This window comes from Cydia splendana, chromosome 12, assembly GCF_910591565.1.
Source record: "Cydia splendana chromosome 12, ilCydSple1.2, whole genome shotgun sequence".
Classification (NCBI taxonomy): Eukaryota; Metazoa; Arthropoda; class Insecta; order Lepidoptera; family Tortricidae; genus Cydia; species Cydia splendana.
Window position 1 is genome coordinate 7,391,548 of NC_085971.1, and position 25,465 is coordinate 7,417,012.

At 39.5% G+C, this 25,465-nt stretch overlaps 1 protein-coding gene and 1 long non-coding RNA gene across 2 annotated transcripts in view; one reads left to right on the forward strand and one right to left on the reverse strand.

Moving 5' to 3' along the window:
• LOC134795393 (uncharacterized) overlaps nt 1-25,465 on the reverse strand; it is a 548,375-nt gene that overhangs the window by 455,225 nt on the left and 67,685 nt on the right. The window lies entirely within an intron of this gene.
• LOC134795379 (arf-GAP with dual PH domain-containing protein 1-like) overlaps nt 1-25,465 on the forward strand; it is a 64,912-nt gene that overhangs the window by 22,790 nt on the left and 16,657 nt on the right. The gene's annotated exons all lie outside the window — the stretch shown is intronic.

Below are 25,465 nucleotides of genomic sequence, written 5' to 3' on the forward strand. Positions count from 1 at the left end.
TTACGCTCCTAAGTCGACGGCTGAAAAAAATAGTCAGAATCGGGTCCTTACGATGCCCTTTGCAGGACGACGTCAGCTGACCATGCTGATTCAAGATAGATAGTTCATTTGCGGGCGATCAAAACAGATTTAACGGAAAAAAATAAAACTTGAAAATATGAATAACTCAACTTACGCTCCTAAGTGGCAGGCTGAAAAAAATACTCAGAATCGGGTCCTTACGATGCCACTTGCAGGACAATCTCAGCAGACCATACTGATTCAAGATAGATAGGTCATTTGCGGGCGTTCGAAACAGATTTGCCGGAAAAAATTAAAATTTGAAAATCTGAATAACTCAACTTACGCTCTTAAGTCGACGGCTGAAAAAAATACTCAGAATAGGGTCCTTACGATGCCACTTGCAGAACAATCTCAGCAGACCATAATGATTCAAGAAAGATAGGTCATTTGTGGGCGTTCTAAACAGATTTGCTGGAAAAAATTAAAAAGTGAAAATCTGAATAACTCAACTTACGCTCCTAAGTCGACGGCTGAAAAAAATATTCAGAATCGGGTCCTTACGATGCCACTTGCAGGACAACGTCAGTAGACCAACCTGATTCAAGATAGATAGGTCATTTGCGGGCGATCAAAACAGATTTACCGGAAAAAAATAAAACTTGAAACTCTGAATTACTCAAATTAACCTCCTAGGTCGACGGCTGAAAAAAATACTTAGAATCGGGTCCTTACGATGCTACTTGCAGGACAATGTCAGCAGACCATACTGATTCAAGATAGATAGGTCATTTGCGGGCGATCAAAACAGATTTACCGGAAAAAAATAAAACTTGAAACTCTGAATTACTCAAATTAACCTCCTAGGTCGACGGCTGAAAAAAATACTTAGAATCGGGTCCTTACGATGCTACTTGCAGGACAATGTCAGCAGACCATACTGATTCAAAACAGATAGGTCATTTGCGGGCGTTCGAAACAGATTTGCAGGAAAAAATTAAAATTGAAAATCTGAATAACTCAACTTACGCTCCTAAGTCGACGGCTGACAAAAATACTCAGACTCGGGTCCTTACGATGCCACTTGCAGGACAATATCAGCAGATCATACTGATTCAAGATAGATAGGTCATTTGCGGGCGTTCGGAACAGATTTACCAGAAAAAAATAAAACTTGAAAATCTGAATTACTCAAATTATGCTACTAAGTCGCAGGCTGAAAAAAATACTCAGAATCGAGTCCATACGATGCCACTTGCAGGACAATCTCAGCAAACCATACTGATTCAAGATAGATAGATCATTTGCAGGCGTTCGAAACAGATTTGCCGGAAAAAATTAAAATTGAAAATCTGAATAACTCAACTTACGCTCCTAAGTCGACGGCTGACAAAAATACTCAGACTCGGGTCCTTACGATGCCACTTGCAGGACAATATCAGCAGATCATACTGATTCAAGATAGATAGGTCATTTGCGGGCGTTCAAAACAGATTTGCTGGAAAAAATTAAAACTTGAAAATCTGAATAACTCAACTTACGCTCCTAAGTCGACGGCTGAAAAAAATATTCAGAATCGGGTCCTTACGATGCCACTTGCAGAACAATCTCAGCAGACCATACTGATACAAGATAGATAGATATGTCATTTGCGGGCGTTCTTAACAGATTTGCTGGAAAAAATTAAAACTTGAAAATCTGAATAACTCAACTTACGCTCCTAAGTCGACGGCTGAAAAAAATATTCAGAATCGGGTCCTTACGATACCACTTGCAGGACAACGTCAGTAGACCAACCTGATTCAAGATATATAGGTCATTTGCGGGCTATCAAAACAGATTTACCGGAAAAAAATAAAACTTGAAACTCTGAATTACTCAAATTAACCTCCTAGGTCGACGGCTGAAAAACATACTTAGAATCGGGTCCATACGATGCCACTTGCAGGACAATCTCAGCAAACCATACTGATTCAAGATAGATAGATCATTTGCGGGCGTTCGAAACAGATTTGCCGGAAAAAATTAAAACTTGAAAATCTGAGTAACTCAACTTACGCTCCTAAGTCGACGGCTGAAAAAAATACTCAGAATCGGGTCCTTACGATGCCACTTGCAGAACAATCTCAGCAGACCATAATGATTCAAGAAAGATAGGTCATTTGCGGGCGTTCTAAACAGATTTGCTGGAAAAAATTAAAACTTGAAAATCTGAATAACTCAACTTACGCTCCTAAGTCGACGGCTGAAAAAAATATTCAGAATAGGGTCCTTACGATGCCACTTGCAGAACAATCTCAGCAGATCATACTGATACAAGATAGATAGGTCATTTGCGGGCGTTCTTAACAGATTTGCTGGAAAAAATTAAAACTTGAAAATCTGAATAACTCAACTTACGCTCCTAAGTCGACGGCTGAAAAAAATATTCAGAATCGGGTCCTTACGATGCCACTTGCAGAACAATCTCAGCAGACCATACTGATACAAGATAGATAGATATGTCATTTGCGGGCGTTCTTAACAGATTTGCTGGAAAAAATTAAAACTTGAAAATCTGAATAACTCAACTTACGCTCCTAAGTCGACGGCTGAAAAAAATATTCAGAATCGGGTCCTTACGATGCCACTTGCAGGACATCGTCAGTAGACCAACCTGATTCAAGATATATAGGTCATTTGCGGGCGATCAAAACAGATTTACCGGAAAAAAATAAAACTTGAAACTCTGAATTACTCAAATTAACCTCCTAGGCCGACGGCTGAAAAACATACTTAGAATCGGGTCCTTACGATGCTACTTGCAGGACAATGTCAGCAGACCATACTGATTCAAAACAGATAGGTCATTTGCGGGCGTTCGAAACAGATTTGCAGGAAAAAAGTAAAACTTGAAAATCTGAATAACTCAACTTACGATCCTAAGTCGACGGCTGAAAAAAATATTCACAATCGGGTCCTTACGATGCCACTTGCAAGACAACGTCAGCAGACTATACTGATTCAAGACAGATAGGTCATTTGCGGGCGTTCGAAACCGATTTACCAGAAAAAAATAAAACTTGAAAATCTGAATTACTCAAATTATGCTACTAAGTCGCAGGCTGAACAAAATACTCAGAATCGAGTCCTTACGATGCCACTTGCAGGACAACGTCAGTAGACCAACCTGATTCAAGATAGATAGGTCATTTGCGGGCGATCAAAACAGATTTACCGGAAAAAAATAAAACATGAAAATCTGAATAACTCAACTTACGCTCCTAAGTCGACGGCTGAAAAAAATACTCAGAATCGGGTCCTTACGATGCCACTTGCAGAACAATCTCAGCAGACCATAATGATTCAAGAAAGATAGGTCATTTGCGGGCGTTCTAAACAGATTTGCTGGAAAAAATTAAAACTTGAAAATCTGAATAACTCAACTTACGCTCCTAAGTCGACGGCTGAAAAAAATACTCAGAATCGGGTCTTTACGATGCCACTTGCAGGACAATGTCAGCAGACCATAATGATTCAAGAAAGATAGGTCATTTGCGGGCGTTCTAAACAGATTTGCTGGAAAAAATTAAAACTTGAAAATCTGAATAACTCAACTTACGCTCCTAAGTCGACGGCTGAAAAAAATATTCAGAATAGGGTCCTTACGATGCCACTTGCAGAACAATCTCAGCAGATCATACTGATACAAGATAGATAGGTCATTTGCGGGCGTTCTTAACAGATTTGCTGGAAAAAATTAAAACTTGAAAATCTGAATAACTCAACTTACGCTCCTAAGTCGACGGCTGAAAAAAATATTCAGAATCGGGTCCTTACGATGCCACTTGCAGGACAACGTCAGTAGACCAACCTGATTCAAGATAGATAGGTCATTTGCGGGCGATCAAAACAGATTTACCGGAAAAAAATAAAATTTGAAACTCTGAATTACTCAAATTAACCTCCTAGGTCGACGGCTGAAAAAAATACTTAGAATCGGGTCCTTACGATGCTACTTGCAGGACAATGTCAGCAGACCATACTGATTCAAAACATATAGGTCATTTGCGGGCGTTCTAAACAGATTTGCTGGAAAAAATTAAAACTTGAAAATCTGAATAACTCAACTTACGCTCCTAAGTCGACGGCTGAAAAAAATATTCAGAATCGGGTCCTTACGATGCCACTTGCAGAACAATCTCAGCAGACCATACTGATACAAGATAGATAGGTCATTTGCGGGCGTTCTTAACAGATTTGCTGGAAAAAATTAAAACTTGAAAATCTGAATAACTCAACTTACGCTCCTAAGTCGACGGCTGAAAAAAATACTCAGAATCGGGTCCTTACGATGCCACTTGCAGGACAATGTCAGCAGACCATACTGATTCAAGATAGATAGGTCATTTGCGGGCGTTCGAAACAGATTTGCCGGAAAAAATTAAAATTTGAAAATCTGAATAACTCAACTTACGCTCCTAAGTCGACGGCTGAAAAAAATACTCAGAATCGGGTCCTTACGATGCCACTTGCAGAACAATCTCAGCAGACCATAATGATTCAAGAAACATAGGTCATTTGCGGGCGTTCTAAACAGATTTGCTGGAAAAAATTAAAACTTGAAAATCTGAATAACTCAACTTACGCTCCTAAGTCGACGGCTGAAAAAAATATTCAGAATAGGGTCCTTACGATGCCACTTGCAGAACAATCTCAGCAGATCATACTGATACAAGATAGATAGGTCATTTGCGGGCGTTCTTAACAGATTTGCTGGAAAAAATTAAAACTTGAAAATCTGAATAACTCAACTTACGCTCCTAAGTCGACGGCTGAAAAAAATATTCAGAATCGGGTCCTTACGATGCCACTTGCAGGACAACGTCAGTAGACCATACTGATTCAAGATAGATAGGTCATTTGCGGGCGTTCGAAACAGATTTGCCGGAAAAAATTAAAATTTGAAAATCTGAATAACTCAACTTACGCTCCTAAGTCGACGGCTGAAAAAAATACTCAGAATCGGGTCCTTACGATGCCACTTGCAGAACAATCTCAGCAGACCATAATGATTCAAGAAAGATAGGTCATTTGCGGGCGTTCTAAACAGATTTGCTGGAAAAAATTAAAACTTGAAAATCTGAATAACTCAACTTACGCTCCTAAGTCGACGGCTGAAAAAAATATTCAGAATCGGGTCCTTACGATGCCACTTGCAGAACAATCTCAGCAGACCATACTGATACAAGATAGATAGATATGTCATTTGCGGGCGTTCTTAACAGATTTGCTGGAAAAAATTAAAACTTGAAAATCTGAATAACTCAACTTACGCTCCTAAGTCGACGGCTGAAAAAAATATTCAGAATCGGGTCCTTACGATACCACTTGCAGGACAACGTCAGTAGACCAACCTGATTCAAGATATATAGGTCATTTGCGGGCGATCAAAACAGATTTACCGGAAAAAAATAAAACTTGAAACTCTGAATTACTCAAATTAACCTCCTAGGTCGACGGCTGAAAAACATACTTAGAATCGGGTCCATACGATGCCACTTGCAGGACAATCTCAGCAAACCATACTGATTCAAGATAGATAGATCATTTGCGGGCGTTCGAAACAGATTTGCCGGAAAAAATTAAAACTTGAAAATCTGAGTAACTCAACTTACGCTCCTAAGTCGACGGCTGAAAAAAATACTCAGAATCGGGTCCTTACGATGCCACTTGCAGAACAATCTCAGCAGACCATAATGATTCAAGAAAGATAGGTCATTTGCGGGCGTTCTAAACAGATTTGCTGGAAAAAATTAAAACTTGAAAATCTGAATAACTCAACTTACGCTCCTAAGTCGACGGCTGAAAAAAATATTCAGAATAGGGTCCTTACGATGCCACTTGCAGAACAATCTCAGCAGATCATACTGATACAAGATAGATAGGTCATTTGCGGGCGTTCTTAACAGATTTGCTGGAAAAAATTAAAACTTGAAAATCTGAATAACTCAACTTACGCTCCTAAGTCGACGGCTGAAAAAAATACTCAGAATCGGGTCCTTACGATGCCACTTGCAGAACAATCTCAGCAGACCATAATGATTCAAGAAAGATAGGTCATTTGCGGGCGTTCTAAACAGATTTGCTGGAAAAAATTAAAACTTGAAAATCTGAATAACTCAACTTACGCTCCTAAGTCGACGGCTGAAAAAAATATTCAGAATCGGGTCCTTACGATGCCACTTGCAAAACAATCTCAGCAGACCATACTGATACAAGATAGATAGATATGTCATTTGCGGGCGTTCTTAACAGATTTGCTGGAAAAAAATAAAACTTGAAAATCTGAATAACTCAACTTACGCTCCTAAGTCGACGGCTGAAAAAAATATTCAGAATAGGGTCCTTACGATGCCACTTGCAGGACAACGTCAGTAGACCATACTGATTCAAGATAGATAGGTCATTTGCGGGCGTTCGAAACAGATTTGCCGGAAAAAATTAAAATTTGAAAATCTGAATAACTCAACTTACGCTCTTAAGTCGACGGCTGAAAAAAATACTCAGAATCGGGTCCTTACGATGCCACTTGCAGAACAATCTCAGCAGACCATAATGATTCAAGAAAGATAGGTCATTTGCGGGCGTTCTAAACAGATTTGCTGGAAAAAATTAAAACTTGAAAATCTGAATAACTCAACTTACGCTCCTAAGTCGACGGCTGAAAAAAATATTCAGAATCGGGTCCTTACGATGCCACTTGCAGAACAATCTCAGCAGACCATACTGATACAAGATAGATAGATATGTCATTTGCGGGCGTTCTTAACAGATTTGTTGGAAAAAATTAAAACTTGAAAATCTGAATAACTCAACTTACGCTCCTAAGTCGACGGCTGAAAAAAATATTCAGAATCGGGTCCTTACGATGCCACTTGCAGGACAACGTCAGTAGACCAACCTGATTCAAGATATATAGGTCATTTGCGGGCGATCAAAACAGATTTACCGGGAAAAAATAAAACTTGAAACTCTGAATTACTCAAATTAACCTCCTAGGTCGACGGCTGAAAAACATACTTAGAATCGGGTCCATACGATACCACTTGCAGGACAATCTCAGCAAACCATACTGATTCAAGATAGATAGATCATTTGCGGGCGTTCGAAACAGATTTGCCGGAAAAAATTAAAACTTGAAAATCTGAGTAACTCAACTTACGCTCCTAAGTCGACGGCTGAAAAAAATACTCAGAATCGGGTCCTTACGATGCCACTTGCAGAACAATCTCAGCAGACCATAATGATTCAAGAAAGATAGGTCATTTGCGGGCGTTCTAAACAGATTTGCTGGAAAAAATTAAAACTTGAAAATCTGAATAACTCAACTTACGCTCCTAAGTCGACGGCTGAAAAAAATATTCAGAATCGGTTCCTTACGATGCCACTTGCAGAACAATCTCAGCAGACCATACTGATACAAGATAGATAGATATGTCATTTGCGGGCGTTCTTAACAGATTTGCTGGAAAAAATTAAAACTTGAAAATCTGAATAACTCAACTTACGCTCCTAAGTCGACGGCTGAAAAAAATATTCAGAATCGGGTCCTTACGATGCCACTTGCAGGACAACGTCAGTAGACCAACCTGATTCAAGATATATAGGTCATTTGCGGGCGATCAAAACAGATTTACCGGAAAAAAATAAAACTTGAAACTCTGAATTACTCAAATTAACCTCCTAGGTCGACGGCTGAAAAAAATACTCAGAATCGAGTCCTTACGATGCCACTTGCAGGACAACGTCAGTAGACCAACCTGATTTAAGATAGATAGGTCATTTGCGGGCGATCAAAACAGATTTACCGGAAAAAAATAAAACATGAAAATCTGAATAACTCAACTTACGCTCCTAAGTCGACGGCTGAAAAAAATATTCAGAATCGGGTCCTTACGATGCCACTTGCAGGACAACGTCAGTAGACCAACCTGATTCAAGATATATAGGTCATTTGCGGGCGATCAAAACAGATTTACCGGAAAAAAATAAAACTTGAAACTCTGAATTACTCAAATTAACCTCCTAGGTCGACGGCTGAAAAACATACTTAGAATCGGGTCCATACGATGCCACTTGCAGGACAATCTCAGCAAACCATACTGATTCAAGATAGATAGATCATTTGCGGGCGTTCGAAACAGATTTGCCGGAAAAAATTAAAACTTGAAAATCTGAGTAACTCAACTTACGCTCCTAAGTCGACGGCTGAAAAAAATACTCAGAATCGGGTCCTTACGATGCCACTTGCAGAACAATCTCAGCAGACCATAATGATTCAAGAAAGATAGGTCATTTGCGGGCGTTCTAAACAGATTTGCTGGAAAAAATTAAAACTTGAAAATCTGAATAACTCAACTTACGCTCCTAAGTCGACGGCTGAAAAAAATATTCAGAATCGGTTCCTTACGATGCCACTTGCAGAACAATCTCAGCAGACCATACTGATACAAGATAGATAGATATGTCATTTGCGGGCGTTCTTAACAGATTTGCTGGAAAAAATTAAAACTTGAAAATCTGAATAACTCAACTTACGCTCCTAAGTCGACGGCTGAAAAAAATATTCAGAATCGGGTCCTTACGATGCCACTTGCAGGACAACGTCAGTAGACCAACCTGATTCAAGATATATAGGTCATTTGCGGGCGATCAAAACAGATTTACCGGAAAAAAATAAAACTTGAAACTCTGAATTACTCAAATTAACCTCCTAGGTCGACGGCTGAAAAAAATACTCAGAATCGAGTCCTTACGATGCCACTTGCAGGACAACGTCAGTAGACCAACCTGATTCAAAATAGATAGGTCATTTGCGGGCGATCAAAACAGATTTACCGGAAAAAAATAAAACATGAAAATCTGAATAACTCAACTTACGCTCCTAAGTCGAACGCTGAAAAAAATACTCAGAATCGGGTCCTTACGATGCCACTTGCAGGACAATCTCAGCAGACCATACTGATTCAAGATAGATAGGTCATTTGCGGGCGTTCGAAACAGATTTGCCGGAAAAAATTAAAATTTGAAAATCTGAATAACTCAACTTACGCTCTTAAGTCGACGGCTGAAAAAAATACTCAGAATCGGGTCCTTACGATGCCACTTGATACAATCTGACGCTTTCTTTAATTTTAACATTCGTCGAAAAAGATTCTGCCAAATGTAGCTTATGACAAATGGGTTTTAGGTCATACAAGTTATACCAAATAGAAATAATCTAAATACGTTTTCTTCGATGTAAATATTCGCCTAAATCGTATTATGCTAAACAACTTATGAAAATCACATTTCGGACATTTAAACAAATGCAAAATAAAATTATTCGTATCAAAATTCGGCCATGATAGTATTAGTCTATTTAAGATTCGGACTTGAAAACATTCGGGCTATTGCATATTATACAAACTGAAGCTTTCTGCAAATTTAACATTCGTCGAAAAATATTTCTGCCAAATAGGTTATGCCACATGCGTTTCGGGTCACGGAAGTTATGCCAAATAGACGGAACCCAGGTCATTTGCGGGCGTTCAAAACAGATTTGCTGGAAAAATTTAAAACTTGAAAATCTGAATAACTCAACTTACGCTCCTAAGTCGACGGCTGAAAAAAATAGTCAGAATCGGGTCCTTACGATGCCCTTTGCAGGACGATGTCAGCTGACCATGCTGATTCAAGATAGATAGGTCATTTGCGGGCGATCAAAACAGATTTACCGGAAAAAAAATAAAACTTGAAAATCTGAGTAACTCAACTTACGCTCCTAAGTCGACGGCTGAAAAAAATAGTCAGAATCGGGTCCTTACGATGCCCTTTGCAGGACGATGTCAGCTGACCATGCTGATTCAAGATAGATAGGTCATTTGCGGGCGATCAAAACAGATTTATCGGAAAAAAATAAAACTTGAAAATCTGAGTAACTCAACTTACGCTCCTAAGTCGACGGCTGAAAAAAATAGTCAGAATCGGGTCCTTACGATGCCCTTTGCAGGACGATGTCAGCTGACCATGCTGATTCAAGATAGATAGGTCATTTGCGGGCGATCAAAACAGATTTACCGGAAAAAATTAAAACTTGAAAATCTGAGTAACTCAACTTACGCTCCTAAGTCGACGGCTGAAAAAAATAGTCAGAATCGGGTCCTTACGATGCCCTTTGCAGGACGATGTCAGCTGACCATGCTGATTCAAGATAGATAGGTCATTTGCGGGCGATCAAAACAGATTTACCGGAAAAAAATAAAACTCGAAAATCTGAGTAACTCAACTTACGCTCCTAAGTCGACGGCTGAAAAAAATACTCAGAATCGGGTCCTTACGATGCCCTTTGCAGGACGATGTCAGCAGACCATACTGATTCAAGATAGATAGGTCATTTGCGGGCGATCAAAACAGATTTACCGGAAAAAAATAAAACTTGAAAATCTGAGTAACTCAACTTACGCTCCTAAGTCGACGGCTGAAAAAAATAGTCAGAATCGGGTCCTTACGATGCCCTTTGCAGGACGATGTCAGCTGACCATGCTGATTCAAGATAGATAGGTCATTTGCGGGCGATCAAAACAGATTTACCGGAAAAAAATAAAACTTTAAATTCTGAATTACTCAAATTATGCTCCTAGGTCGACGGCTGAAAAAAAAACTTAGAATCGGGTCCTTACGATGCCACTTGCAGGACAACGTCAACAGACTATACTGATTTAAGATGGATAGGTCATTTGCGGGCGTGCATCCAGGCTGTATATGTGTGCGTAATAACGTGTATGTGTGCTCTTTTAGGGATGTGAAAAGTCGATTTTTTAATCATGTTATACATATATGTTGAATCTTCAATATCTTCGTTAAACATAAACATAATTGAAATGCTAATGGATAATGAATATATTAGTATATAATAAAATAAGTTGATTATTCCGGAACACATATTTTAGTAGGTATTTATGTATTTTCATTAAATATCTGGGGGCCTACCGCGAACCACGTTCGACGTGTTGCCTCCTTGTCAAACTTACATACCAATTTACAAGTGCGGCAGAGAGGCAACACATCGAACGTGGTTCGTGGTAAGCCCTTTGAACTTTCCCTTCGTTTCCTGCTGGGGTGTGACGATAAAATTGTAATCTGATATGATAACCACAATAAAGAATAAAAGCGTTTTGGTTCATTTTAGGTATCGTTAAACATTTAAAAAAAAAAACACAAATTTAAAATTGCAAGAAATGTCGATAGTTTATCGATATGACTTTATCGACATGGCTATAGCAAGGTGGTGTAACATTGTTAATCGTACACTACACAAAAGTGGTTACAGAGACAGCTCGCTTAGACGTAATCTTTAAGTATATTATGTCTATGAAAATTACCGTATTGTGGTATCCAGACGGGACTGACGAAATCAGTCGATTTGTTCAGAAAAATAATTGGTCAATCTCATTTAGCGTCCACACGCACACAAATTAAATCACCAATTTGCATTTTACTATGAAAATTGGCATTTTTGTGTCCGCACCTGCTGATGTGATGGGGGAATTGAATTGGTATTTGCATCCGCACGGCCCTGTGCGATCAGAGAATTTCATCAGATTGCCGAAAAATTGTCTCATCTGGATACAACTTATGCGTGGCAGAGGGGGTAGACTATGCACAGTCTGGAGGATGTTTTGCGTGCACGATCACAGATTAAGATAATGACTTGGAATTTTCACAACCCTAAATGGCTGAAAGGAATAGTGCCATACATTAGAAAGGGACAGAATGATTCGTCCGGTAGTGACCCTGCCTATGAAGCCGATGGTCCCGGGTTCGAATCCTGGTAAGGGCATTTATTTGTATGATTGATGATACAGATATTTGTTCCTGAGTCATGGTTGTATTCTATGTATTTAAGTATTTATACATTATATATATCGTTGTCTGAGTACCCACAACACAAGCTTTCTTGAGCTTACGGTGGGGCTTAGTCAATTTGTGTAAAAATGTCCTATAACAAAAAAAATATCTTCTTTCTCGTTTTCTCATTGCTGACGATTGCGACCACATGTAATTTGTCTCAATTTCGTGCGGTCATGAGCCGTTGCACTGCCGCCAGCCATCGACCATCTCACACATGCTCAACTCTGAGCATGTTTGCCATTCAATGGGCCTAAATTCATATTATGTTTCGCCACATCATGCGTGGGAACGCATCATGCGTGCATGGGAACCGCATAATATGTCCGAAGAAAAATGTTGTGGAAACCCGAGTGGCGATATTGAGCTATTTGAAAATTAAGGGTTTTGTTCTTCTAGCTGTCGTAGGTATAAGCAGCAGTCTTCGCCAACACTACATCTCTAAAGCGCCAACCTTTGCACGTCACCCTTTTAGAGGCGCAGCGTCTCGGCACCATACTGGAATATAGGAAAGACGAGAACTCGTACCACCAAGATATACAAACTTGCTCGCTTTTTTGTAATCGCCGAGTGCGTCGGTAACTCGGAGTGCCTACGTTTGCCCTGTCTACAACTATTACTTTGGTCTTGAAATTGAGTGGTCATTTCTCCATGCAAACGTACTCGACTGTTTCCTCCGTGGGTTTTGAAGCTAGAGGAATGATGTTTTCAACACAGGTTAATATTGTCAATATCGCTTTTTTTGATATTTTTGTTTTTTAAGGCGCTAGAGCCCTTCAAAAATGGCCAAAATGGCTTAATTGACTATGCCGCAATGAGAGGCGTGGTATTCAAAACTGATAACAATTAGCCAAAAAAGCAAAACGGTCCGACACAGATAATTTCATAATCATTTAGATTTCCAAATGTGGTTACGGTTGGTTAAGTTTTGGAGGAGGAAACAGTCGAGTACGAAACCTCGATTTTTGAGATTTTTACGCAGGATTTTTCGCCTTGTCCTTATCGCACTAGTTTAGGAGCCGTTTCCGTTAGCGAGACGGGTATATTTACCTAAAATATTGAAATCTCAGCTCCTGTTTCGTCTTAAGACCACTCTAGAACTTTCAACTTCAATTTTCTTCAGAAGAGCCGCCATTTCGATGTATTTCTTGTTGATATTTCCGTAAGCCAGTCGACAATAGTACAAGCAAGGATGATGATCGCAACGCAACATTAGCTAGTTAGTTTTTCCTTTTCTGTTGCTCCTTGACGTTCCATGTTACATGAGCCCTGTGTTTTCTTTGCCTAGTTAATTGCAATGTAAGTATTTTTATGTATAGCATTCTCACTTCGTGTGTGAGGTGAAGGCATGAAAATTCTAATTAATAGTTGAGTCTGAATACACATTTTACAGGAAAAAATCCTACTTCATATAATGACATCATCTTTCTTGACTCTGAACACTAAGGATTACTCAGGTACTTTAATCCGTGTGTCAAATAGTTTATGCAACTGGCTATTCTATTTCATTTAATAAATAATTGTGATACATATGTACATTTGACAACTGTAACATATATAATACAAATAAATCCTAATTGTACTCCAAATATCAAGTTAAAATAGCTGATTAACAACCCTCAAGGTCACGCCGATTTCACGCCGATCATTTATCGGCGGCGGCGGCGTGGCAAAAAAGCCCGGCGGCGGCGGCGCGCCGGCGTGGCGCACACGTCTATTTAAAAAAAATGTACAAATGGCGGAAATGCCTAATTTATGTTAAGTTTTTGTGCAAAATTTACAAATTTTTATATAGACCTATTCGTGTTTTTTCTATTAAGCGAAAGTCAAAAAATCTGGATTCGAATCGATGATGTCCCTAGAGGAAGACCTCGAAATTGAAAAAAACTTTATTGAATTTGTAGCACCTATTTAGTCGGCAATGGAACGAAAACCGCGTCCGGTCTATTGCAAGGTCTGTGGAGCCCTTAACCAGGCGTGGCTCACTCCGCGATTTCGTCGCAAATGACCTATCTATCTTGAATCAGTATGGTCTGCTGACGTTGTCCTGCAAGTGGCATCGTAAGGACCCGATTCTGAGTATTTTTTTCAGCGTGCGACTTAGTAGAATAATTTGAGTAATTCAGATTTTCAAGTTTTATTTTTTTCTGGTAAATCTGTTTCGAACGCCCGCAAAGGACTTATCTATATTGAATCAGTATAGTCTGCTGACGTTGTCCTGCAAGTGGCATCGTAAGGACCCGATTCTGAGTATTTTTTTCAGCCTGCGACTTACGAGCGCAAGTTACTATCCAGATTTTCAAGTTTTAATTTTTTACGTTAAATCTGTTTTGATCGCCCGCAAATGACCTATCTATCTTGAATCAGCATAATCATCTGACGTCGTCCTGCAAAGGGCATCGTAAGGACCCGATTCTGAGGATTTTTTTCAGCCGTCGACTTAGTAGCATAATTTGAGTAATTCTGATTTTCAAGCTTTATTTTTTTCTGGTAAATCTGTTTCGAACGCCCGCAAATAACCTATCTGTCTTGAATAAGTATGGTCTGCTGACATTGTCCTGCAAGTGGCATCGTAAGGACCCGATTCTGAGTATTTTTTTCAGCCGTCGACTTAGGAGCGTAAGTTGAGTTATTCAGATTTTCATATTTTAATTTTTTCCGGCAAATCTGTTTCGAACGCCCGCAAATGACCTATCTTTCTTGAATCAGTATGGTCTGCTGACATTGTCCTGCAAGTAGCATCGTAAGGACCCGATTCTGAGTATTTTTTTCAGCCGTCGACTTAGGAGCGTAAGTTGAGTTATTCAGATTTTCAAGTTTTAATTTTTTCCAGCAAATCTGTTAAGAACGCCCGCAAATGACCTATCTATCTTGTATCAGTATGGTCTGCTGAGATTATTCTGCAAGTGGCATCGTAAGGACCCGATTCTGAATATTTTTTTCAGCCGTCGACTTAGGAGCGTAAGTTGAGTTATTCAGATTTTCAAGTTTTAATTTTTTCCAGCAAATCTGTTTAGAACGCCCGCAAATGACCTATATGTTTTGAATCAGTATGGTCTGCTGACATTGTCCTGCAAGTAGCATCGTAAGGACCCGATTCTAAGTATTTTTTTCAGCCGTCGACCTAGGAGGTTAATTTGAGTAATTCAGAGTTTCAAATTTTATTTTTTTCCGGTAAATCTGTTTTGATCGCCCGCAAATGACCTATCTATCTTGAATCAGGTTGGTCTACTGACGTTGTCCTGCAAGTGGCATCGTAAGGACCCGATTCTGAATATTTTTTTCAGCCGTCGACTTAGGAGCGTAAGTTGAGTTATTCAGATTTTCAAGTTTTAATTTTTTCCAGCAAATCTGTTAAGAACGCCCGCAAATGACCTATCTATCTTGTATCAGTATGGTCTGCTGAGATTGTTCTGCAAGTGGCATCGTAAGGACCCGATTCTGAATATTTTTTTCAGCCGTCGACTTAGGAGCGTAAGTTGAGTTATTCAGATTTTCAAGTTTTAATTTTTTCCAGTAAATCTGTTTAGAACGCCCGCAAATGACCTATCTTTCTTGAATCATTATGGTCTGCTGAGATTGTTCTGCAAGTGGCATCGTAAGGACCCGATTCTGAGTATTTTTTTCAGCCGTCGACTTAGGAGCGTAAGTTGAGTTATTCAGATTTTCATGTTTTATTTTTTTCCGGTAAATCTGTTTTGATCGCCCGCAAATGACCTATCTATCTTGTATCAGTATGGTCTGCTGAGATTGTTCTGCAAGTGGCATCGTAAGGACCCGATTCTGAATATTTTTTTCAGCCGTCGACTTAGGAGCGTAAGTTGAGTTATTCAGATTTTCAAGTTTTAATTTTTTCCAGCAAATCTGTTTAGAACGCCCGCAAATGACCTATCTATCTTGAATCAGGTTGGTCTACTGACGTTGTCCTGCAAGTGGCATCGTAAGGACTCGATTCTGAGTATTTTTTTCAGCCTGCGACTTAGTAGCATAATTTGAGTAATTCAGATTTTCAAGCTTTATTTTTTTCTGGTAAATCTGTTTCGAACGCCCGCAAATGACCTATCTTTCTTGAATCATTATGGTCTGCTGAGATTGTTCTGCAAGTGGCATCGTAAGGACCCGATTCTGAGTATTTTTTTCAGCCGTCGACTTAGGAGCGTAAGTTGAGTTATTCAGATTTTCAAATTTTAATTTTTTCCGGCAAATCTGTTTCGAACGCCCGCAAATGACCTATCTATCTTGAATCAGTATGGTCTGCTGATATTGTCCTGCAAGTGGCATCGTAAGGACCCGATTCTGAGTATTTTTGTCAGCCGTCGACTTAGGAGCGTATGTTGAGTTATTCAGATTTTCAAGTTTTAATTTTTTCCAGCAAATCTGTTTAGAACGCCCGCAAATGACCTATCTTTCTTGAATCACTATGGTCTGCTGAGATTGTTCTGCAAGTAGCATCGTAAGGACCCGATTCTGAGTATTTTTTTCAGCCGTCGACTTAGGAGCGTAAGTTGAGTTATTCAGATTTTCATGTTTTATTTTTTTCCGGTAAATCTGTTTTGATCGCCCGCAAATGACCTATCTATCTTGAATCAGGTTGGTCTACTGACGTTGTCCTGCAAGTGGCATCGTAAGGACTCGATTCTGAGTATTTTTTTCAGCATGCGACTTAGTAGCATAATTTGAGTAATTCAGATTTTCAAGTTTTATTTTTTTCTGGTAAATCTGTTTCGAACGCCCGCAAATGACCTATCTGTCTTGAATCAGTATAGTCTGCTGACGTTGTCTTGCAAGTAGCATCGTAAGGACCCGATTGTGAATATTTTTTTCAGCCGTCGACTTAGGATCGTAAGTTGAGTTATTCAGATTTTCAAGTTTTACTTTTTTCCTGCAAATCTGTTTCGAACGCCCGCAAATGACCTATCTGTTTTGAATCAGTATGGTCTGCTGACATTGTCCTGCAAGTGGCATCGTAAGGACCCGATTCTAAGTATTTTTTTCAGCCGTCGCGCTAGGAGCATAATTTGAGTAATTCATAATTTCAAGTTTTATTTTTTTCCGGTAAATCTGTTTTGATTGCCCGCAAATGACCTATCTGTCTTGAATCAGTATAGTCTGCTGACGTTGTCCTGCAAGTGGCATCGTAAGGACTCGATTCTGAGTATTTTTTTCAGCCTGCGACTTAGTAGCATAATTTGAGTAATTCAGATTTTCAAGCTTTATTTTTTTCTGGTAAATCTGTTTCGAACGCCCGCAAATGACCTATCTGTCTTGAATCAGTATAGTCTGCTGACGTTGTCTTGCAAGTAGCATCGTAAGGACCCGATTGTGAATATTTTTTTCAGCCGTCGACTTAGGATCGTAAGTTGAGTTATTCAGATTTTCAAGTTTTACTTTTTTCCTGCAAATCTGTTTTGAACGCCCGCAAATGACCTATCTGTTTTGAATCAGTATGGTCAGCTGACGTCGTCCTGCAAAGGGCATCGTAAGGACCCGATTCTGACTATTTTTTTCAGCCGTCGACTTAGGAGCGTAAGTTGAGTTACTCAGATTATCAAGTTTTAATTTTTTCCGGCAAATCTGTTTCGAACGCCCGCAAATGATCTATCTATCTTGAATCAGTATGATCTGCTGATATTGTCCTGCAAGTGGCATCGTATGGACCCGATTCTGAGTATTTTTTCAGCCGTCGACTTAGGAGCGTAAATTGAGTTATTCAGATTTTCAAGTTTTAATTTTTTCCAGCAAATCTGTTTTGAACGCCCGCAAATGACCTATCTATCTTGAATCAGTATGATCTGCTGATATTGTCCTGCAAGTGGCATCGTAAGGACCCGAGTCTGAGTATTTTTGTCAGCCGTCGACTTAGGAGCGTAAATTGAGTTATTCAGATTTTCAAGTTTTAATTTTTTCCAGCAAATCTGTTTTGAACGCCCGCAAATGACCTATCTATCTTGAATCAGTATGGTCTGCTGAGATTGTCCTGCAAGTGGCATCGTAAGGACCCGATTCTGAGTATTTTTTTCAGCGTTCGACTTAGGAGCTTAAGTTGAGTAATTCAGAGTTTCAAGTTTTATTTTTTTCCGGTAAATCTGTTTTGATCGCCCGCAAATGAACTATCTATCTTGAATCAGCATGGTCAGCTGACGTTGTCCTGCAAAGGGCATCGTAGGGACCCGATTCTGACTATTTTTTTCAGCCGTCGACTTAGGAGCGTAAGTTGAGTTACTCAGATTTTCAAGTTTTAATTTTTTCCGGCAAATCTGTTTCGAACGCCCGCAAATGATCTATCTATCTTGAATCAGTATGGTTTGCTGAGATTGTCCTGCAAGTGGCATCGTATGGACCCGATTCTGAGTATTTTTTTCAGCCGTCGACTTAGGAGCGTAAGTTGAGTTATTCAGATTTTCATGTTTTATTTTTTTCCGGTAAATCTGTTTTGATCGCCCGCAAATGACCTATCTATCTTGAATCAGGTTGGTCTACTGACGTTGTCCTGCAAGTGGCATCGTAAGGACTCGATTCTGAGTATTTTTTTCAGCCTGCGACTTAGTAGCATAATTTGAGTAATTCAGATTTTCAAGCTTTATTTTTTTCTGGTAAATCTGTTTCGAACGCCCGCAAATGACCTATCTTTCTTGAATCATTATGGTCTGCTGAGATTGTTCTGCAAGTGGCATCGTAAGGACCCGATTCTGAGTATTTTTTTCGGCCGTCAACTTAGGAGCATAATTTGAGTAATTCCGATTTACAAGTTTATTTTCTTCCGATAAATCTGTTTTGATCGCCCGCAAATGACCTATCTATCTTGAATCAGGTTGGTCTACTGACGTTGTCCTGCAAGTGGCATCGTAAGGACCCGATTCTGAATATTTTTTTCAGCCGTCGATTTAGGAGTGTAAGTTGAGTTATTCAGATTTTCAAGTTTTAATTTTTTCCAGCAAATCTGTTTTGAACGCCCGCAAATGACCTATCTATCTTGAATCAGTATGGTCTGCTGATATTGTCCTGCAAGTGGCATCGTAAGGACCCGATTCTGAGTATTTTTGTCAGCCGTCGACTTAGGAGCGTAAGTTGAGTTATTCAGATCTTCATGATTTAATTTTTTCCGGCAAATCTGTTTTGATCGCCCGCAAATGACCTATCTATATTGAATCAGTATGGTCTGCTGAGATTGTTCTGCAAGTGGCATCGTAAGGACCCGATTCTAAGTATTTTTTTCAGCCGTCGACTTAGGAGCGTAAGTTGAGTTATTCAGATTTTCAAATTTTAATTTTTTCCGGCAAATCTGTTTCGAACGCCCGCAAATGACCCATCATCTTGAATCAGTATGGTCTGCTGAGATTGTCCTGCAAGTGGCATCGTAAGGACCCGATTCTGAGTATTTTTTTCAGCGTTCGACTTAGGAGCGTAAGTTGAGTTATTCAGATTTTCAAGTTTTACTTTTTTCCTGCAAATCTGTTTCGAACGCCCGCAAATGACCTATCTGTTTTGAATCAGTATGGTCTGCTGACATTGTCCTGCAAGTGGCATCGTAAGGACCCGATTCTAAGTATTTTTTTCAGCCGTCGCGCTAGGAGCATAATTTGAGTAATTCATAATTTCAAGTTTTATTTTTTTCCGGTAAATCTGTTTTGATTGCCCGCAAATGACCTATCTATCTTGAATCAGGTTGGTCTACTGACGTTGTCCTGCAAGTGGCATCGTAAGGACTCGATTCTGAGTATTTTTTTCAGCCTGCGACTTAGTAGCATAATTTGAGTAATTCAGATTTTCAAGCTTTATTTTTTTCTGGTAAATCTGTTTCGAACGCCCGCAAATGACCTATCTGTCTTGAATCAGTATAGTCTGCTGACGTTGTCTTGCAAGTAGCATCGTAAGGACCCGATTGTGAATATTTTTTTCAGCCGTCGACTTAGGATCGTAAGTTGAGTTATTCAGATTTTCAAGTTTTACTTTTTTCCTGCAAATCTGTTTTGAACGCCCGCAAATGACCTATCTGTTTTGAATCAGTATGGTCAGCTGACGTCGTCCTGCAAAGGGCATCGTAAGGACCCGATTCTGACTATTTTTTTCAGCCGTCGACTTAGGAGCGTAAGTTGAGTTACTCAGATTATCAAGTTTTAATTTTTTCCGGCAAATCTGTTTCGAACGCCCGCAAATGATCTATCTATCTTGAATCAGTATGATCTGCTGATATTGTCCTGCAAGTGGCATCGTATGGACCCGATTCTGAGTATTTTTTCAGCCGTCGACTTAGGAGCGTAAATTGAGTTATTCAGATTTTCAAGTTTTAATTTTTTCCAGCAAATCTGTTTTGAACGCCCGCAAATGACCTATCTATCTTGAATCAGTATGATCTGCTGATATTGTCCTGCAAGTGGCATCGTAAGGACCCGAGTCTGAGTATTTTTGTCAGCCGTCGACTTAGGAGCGTAAATTGAGTTATTCAGATTTTCAAGTTTTAATTTTTTCCAGCAAATCTGTTTTGAACGCCCGCAAATGACCTATCTATCTTGAATCAGTATGGTCTGCTGAGATTGTCCTGCAAGTGGCATCGTAAGGACCCGATTCTGAGTATTTTTTTCAGCGTTCGACTTAGGAGCTTAAGTTGAGTAATTCAGAGTTTCAAGTTTTACTTTTTTCCTGCAAATCTGTTTCGAACGCCCGCAAATGACCTATCTGTTTTGAATCAGTATGGTCTGCTGACATTGTCCTGCAAGTGGCATCGTAAGGACCCGATTCTAAGTATTTTTTTCAGCCGTCGCGCTAGGAGCATAATTTGAGTAATTCATAATTTCAAGTTTTATTTTTTTCCGGTAAATCTGTTTTGATTGCCCGCAAATGACCTATCTATCTTGAATCAGGTTGGTCTACTGACGTTGTCCTGCAAGTGGCATCGTAAGGACTCGATTCTGAGTATTTTTTTCAGCCTGCGACTTAGTAGCATAATTTGAGTAATTCAGATTTTCAAGCTTTATTTTTTTCTGGTAAATCTGTTTCGAACGCCCGCAAATGACCTATCTGTCTTGAATCAGTATAGTCTGCTGACGTTGTCTTGCAAGTAGCATCGTAAGGACCCGATTGTGAATATTTTTTTCAGCCGTCGACTTAGGATCGTAAGTTGAGTTATTCAGATTTTCAAGTTTTACTTTTTTCCTGCAAATCTGTTTTGAACGCCCGCAAATGACCTATCTGTTTTGAATCAGTATGGTCAGCTGACGTCGTCCTGCAAAGGGCATCGTAAGGACCCGATTCTGACTATTTTTTTCAGCCGTCGACTTAGGAGCGTAAGTTGAGTTACTCAGATTATCAAGTTTTAATTTTTTCCGGCAAATCTGTTTCGAACGCCCGCAAATGATCTATCTATCTTGAATCAGTATGATCTGCTGATATTGTCCTGCAAGTGGCATCGTATGGACCCGATTCTGAGTATTTTTTCAGCCGTCGACTTAGGAGCGTAAATTGAGTTATTCAGATTTTCAAGTTTTAATTTTTTCCAGCAAATCTGTTTTGAACGCCCGCAAATGACCTATCTATCTTGAATCAGTATGATCTGCTGATATTGTCCTGCAAGTGGCATCGTAAGGACCCGAGTCTGAGTATTTTTGTCAGCCGTCGACTTAGGAGCGTAAATTGAGTTATTCAGATTTTCAAGTTTTAATTTTTTCCAGCAAATCTGTTTTGAACGCCCGCAAATGACCTATCTATCTTGAATCAGTATGGTCTGCTGAGATTGTCCTGCAAGTGGCATCGTAAGGACCCGATTCTGAGTATTTTTTTCAGCGTTCGACTTAGGAGCTTAAGTTGAGTAATTCAGAGTTTCAAGTTTTATTTTTTTCCGGTAAATCTGTTTTGATCGCCCGCAAATGAACTATCTATCTTGAATCAGCATGGTCAGCTGACGTTGTCCTGCAAAGGGCATCGTAGGGACCCGATTCTGACTATTTTTTTCAGCCGTCGACTTAGGAGCGTAAGTTGAGTTACTCAGATTTTCAAGTTTTAATTTTTTCCGGCAAATCTGTTTCGAACGCCCGCAAATGATCTATCTATCTTGAATCAGTATGGTTTGCTGAGATTGTCCTGCAAGTGGCATCGTATGGACCCGATTCTGAGTATTTTTTTCAGCCGTCGACTTAGGAGCGTAAGTTGAGTTATTCAGATTTTCATGTTTTATTTTTTTCCGGTAAATCTGTTTTGATCGCCCGCAAATGACCTATCTATCTTGAATCAGGTTGGTCTACTGACGTTGTCCTGCAAGTGGCATCGTAAGGACTCGATTCTGAGTATTTTTTTCAGCCTGCGACTTAGTAGCATAATTTGAGTAATTCAGATTTTCAAGCTTTATTTTTTTCTGGTAAATCTGTTTCGAACGCCCGCAAATGACCTATCTTTCTTGAATCATTATGGTCTGCTGAGATTGTTCTGCAAGTGGCATCGTAAGGACCCGATTCTGAGTATTTTTTTCGGCCGTCAACTTAGGAGCATAATTTGAGTAATTCCGATTTACAAGTTTATTTTCTTCCGATAAATCTGTTTTGATCGCCCGCAAATGACCTATCTATCTTGAATCAGGTTGGTCTACTGACGTTGTCCTGCAAGTGGCATCGTAAGGACCCGATTCTGAATATTTTTTTCAGCCGTCGATTTAGGAGTGTAAGTTGAGTTATTCAGATTTTCAAGTTTTAATTTTTTCCAGCAAATCTGTTTTGAACGCCCGCAAATGACCTATCTATCTTGAATCAGTATGGTCTGCTGATATTGTCCTGCAAGTGGCATCGTAAGGACCCGATTCTGAGTATTTTTGTCAGCCGTCGACTTAGGAGCGTAAGTTGAGTTATTCAGATCTTCATGTTTTAATTTTTTCCGGGAAATCTGTTTTGATCGCCCGCAAATGACCTATCTATATTGAATCAGTATGGTCTGCTGAGATTGTTCTGCAAGTGGCATCGTAAGGACCCGATTCTAAGTATTTTTTTCAGCCGTCGACTTAGGAGCGTAAGTTGAGTTATTCAGATTTTCAAATTTTAATTTTTTCCGGCAAATCTGTTTCGAACGCCCGCAAATGACCCATCATCTTGAATCAGTATGGTCTGCTGAGATTGTCCTGCAAGTGGCATCGTAAGGACCCGATTCTGAGTATTTTTTTCAGCGTTCGACTTAGGAGCGTAAGTTGAGTTATTCAGATTTTCAAGTTTTAATTTTTTCCAGCAAATCCGTTTAGAGTGCCCGCAAATGACCTATCTTTCTTGAATCACTATGGTCTGCTGAGATTGTTCTGCATGTGGCATCGTAAGGACCCGATTCTGAGTATTTTTTTCAGCCGTCGACTTAGGAGCGTAAGTTGAGTTATTCAGATTTTCAAATTTTATTTTTTTCCGGCAAATCTGTTTCGAACGCCCGCAAATGACCTATCTATCTTGAATCAGTATGGTCTGCTGAGATTGTTCTGCAAGTGGCATCGTAAGGACCCGATTCTGAGTATTTTTTTCAGCCGTCGACTTAGGAGCGTAAGTTGAGTTATTCAGATTTTCAAATTTTATTTTTTTCCGGCAAATCTGTTTCGAACGCCCGCAAATGACCTATCTTTCTTGAATCACTATGGTCTGCTGAGATTGTTCTGCAAGTGGCATCGTAAGGACCCGATTCTGAGTATTTTTTTCAGCCGTCGACTTAGGAGCGTAAGTTGAGTTACTCAGATTTTCAAGTTTTAATTTTTTCCGGCAAATCTGTTTCGAACGCCCGCAAATGATCTATCTATTTTGAATCAGTATGGTTTGCTGAGATTGTCCTGCAAGTGGCATCGTATGGACCCGATACTGAGTATTTTTTTCAGCCGTCGACTTAGGAGCGTAAGTTGAGTTATTCAGATTTTCATGTTTTATTATTTTCCGGAAAATCTGTTTTGATCGCCCGCAAATGACCTATCTATCTTGAATCAGGTTGGTCTACTGACGTTGTCTTGCAAGTGGCATCGTAAGGACCCGATTCTGAATATTTTTTTCAGCCGTCGACTTAGGAGCGTAAGTTGAGTTATTCAGATTTTCACTTTTTAATTTTTTCAGCAAATCTGTTTAGAACGCCCGCAAATGACCTATCTTTCTTGAATCATTATGGTCTGCTGAGATTGTTCTGCAAGTGGCATCGTAAGGACCCGATTCTGAGTATTTTTTTCAGCGGTCGACTTAGGAGCGTAAGTTGAGTTATTCAGATTTTCAAATTTTAATTTTTTCCGGCAAATCTGTTTCAAACGCCCGCAAATGACCTATCTATTTTGAATCAGTATGGTCTGCTGAGATTGTCCTGCAAGTGGCATCGTAAGGACCCGATTCTGAGTATTTTTTTCAGCGTTCGACTTAGGAGCGTAAGTTGAGTTATTCAGATTTTCAAGTTTTAATTTTTTCCAGCAAATCTGTTTAGAACGCCCGCAAATGACCTATCTTTCTTGAATCACTATGGTCTGCTGAGATTGTTCTGCAAGTAGCATCGTAAGGACCCGATTCTGAGTATTTTTTTCAGCCGTCGACTTAGGAGCGTAAGTTGAGTTATTCAGATTTTCATGTTTTATTTTTTTCCGGTAAATCTGTTTTGATCGCCCGCAAATGACCTATCTATCTTGAATCAGGTTGGTCTACTGACGTTGTCCTGCAAGTGGCATCGTAAGGACTCGATTCTGAGTATTTTTTTCAGCATGCGACTTAGTAGCATAATTTGAGTAATTCAGATTTTCAAGTTTTATTTTTTTCTGGTAAATCTGTTTCGAACGCCCGCAAATGACCTATCTGTCTTGAATCAGTATAGTCTGCTGACGTTGTCTTGCAAGTAGCATCGTAAGGACCCGATTGTGAATATTTTTTTCAGCCGTCGACTTAGGATCGTAAGTTGAGTTATTCAGATTTTCAAGTTTTACTTTTTTCCTGCAAATCTGTTTCGAACGCCCGCAAATGACCTATCTGTTTTGAATCAGTATGGTCTGCTGACATTGTCCTGCAAGTGGCATCGTAAGGACCCGATTCTAAGTATTTTTTTCAGCCGTCGCGCTAGGAGCATAATTTGAGTAATTCATAATTTCAAGTTTTATTTTTTTCCGGTAAATCTGTTTTGATTGCCCGCAAATGACCTATCTATCTTGAATCAGGTTGGTCTACTGACGTTGTCCTGCAAGTGGCATCGTAAGGACTCGATTCTGAGTATTTTTTTCAGCCTGCGACTTAGTAGCATAATTTGAGTAATTCAGATTTTCAAGCTTTATTTTTTTCTAGTAAATCTGTTTCGAACGCCCGCAAATGACCTATCTGTCTTGAATCAGTATAGTCTGCTGACGTTGTCTTGCAAGTAGCATCGTAAGGACCCGATTGTGAATATTTTTTTCAGCCGTCGACTTAGGATCGTAAATTGAGTTATTCAGATTTTCAAGTTTTACTTTTTTCCTGCAAATCTGTTTTGAACGCCCGCAAATGACCTATCTGTTTTGAATCAGTATGGTCTGCTGACATTGTCCTGCAAGTGGCATCGTAAGGACCCGATTCTGACTATTTTC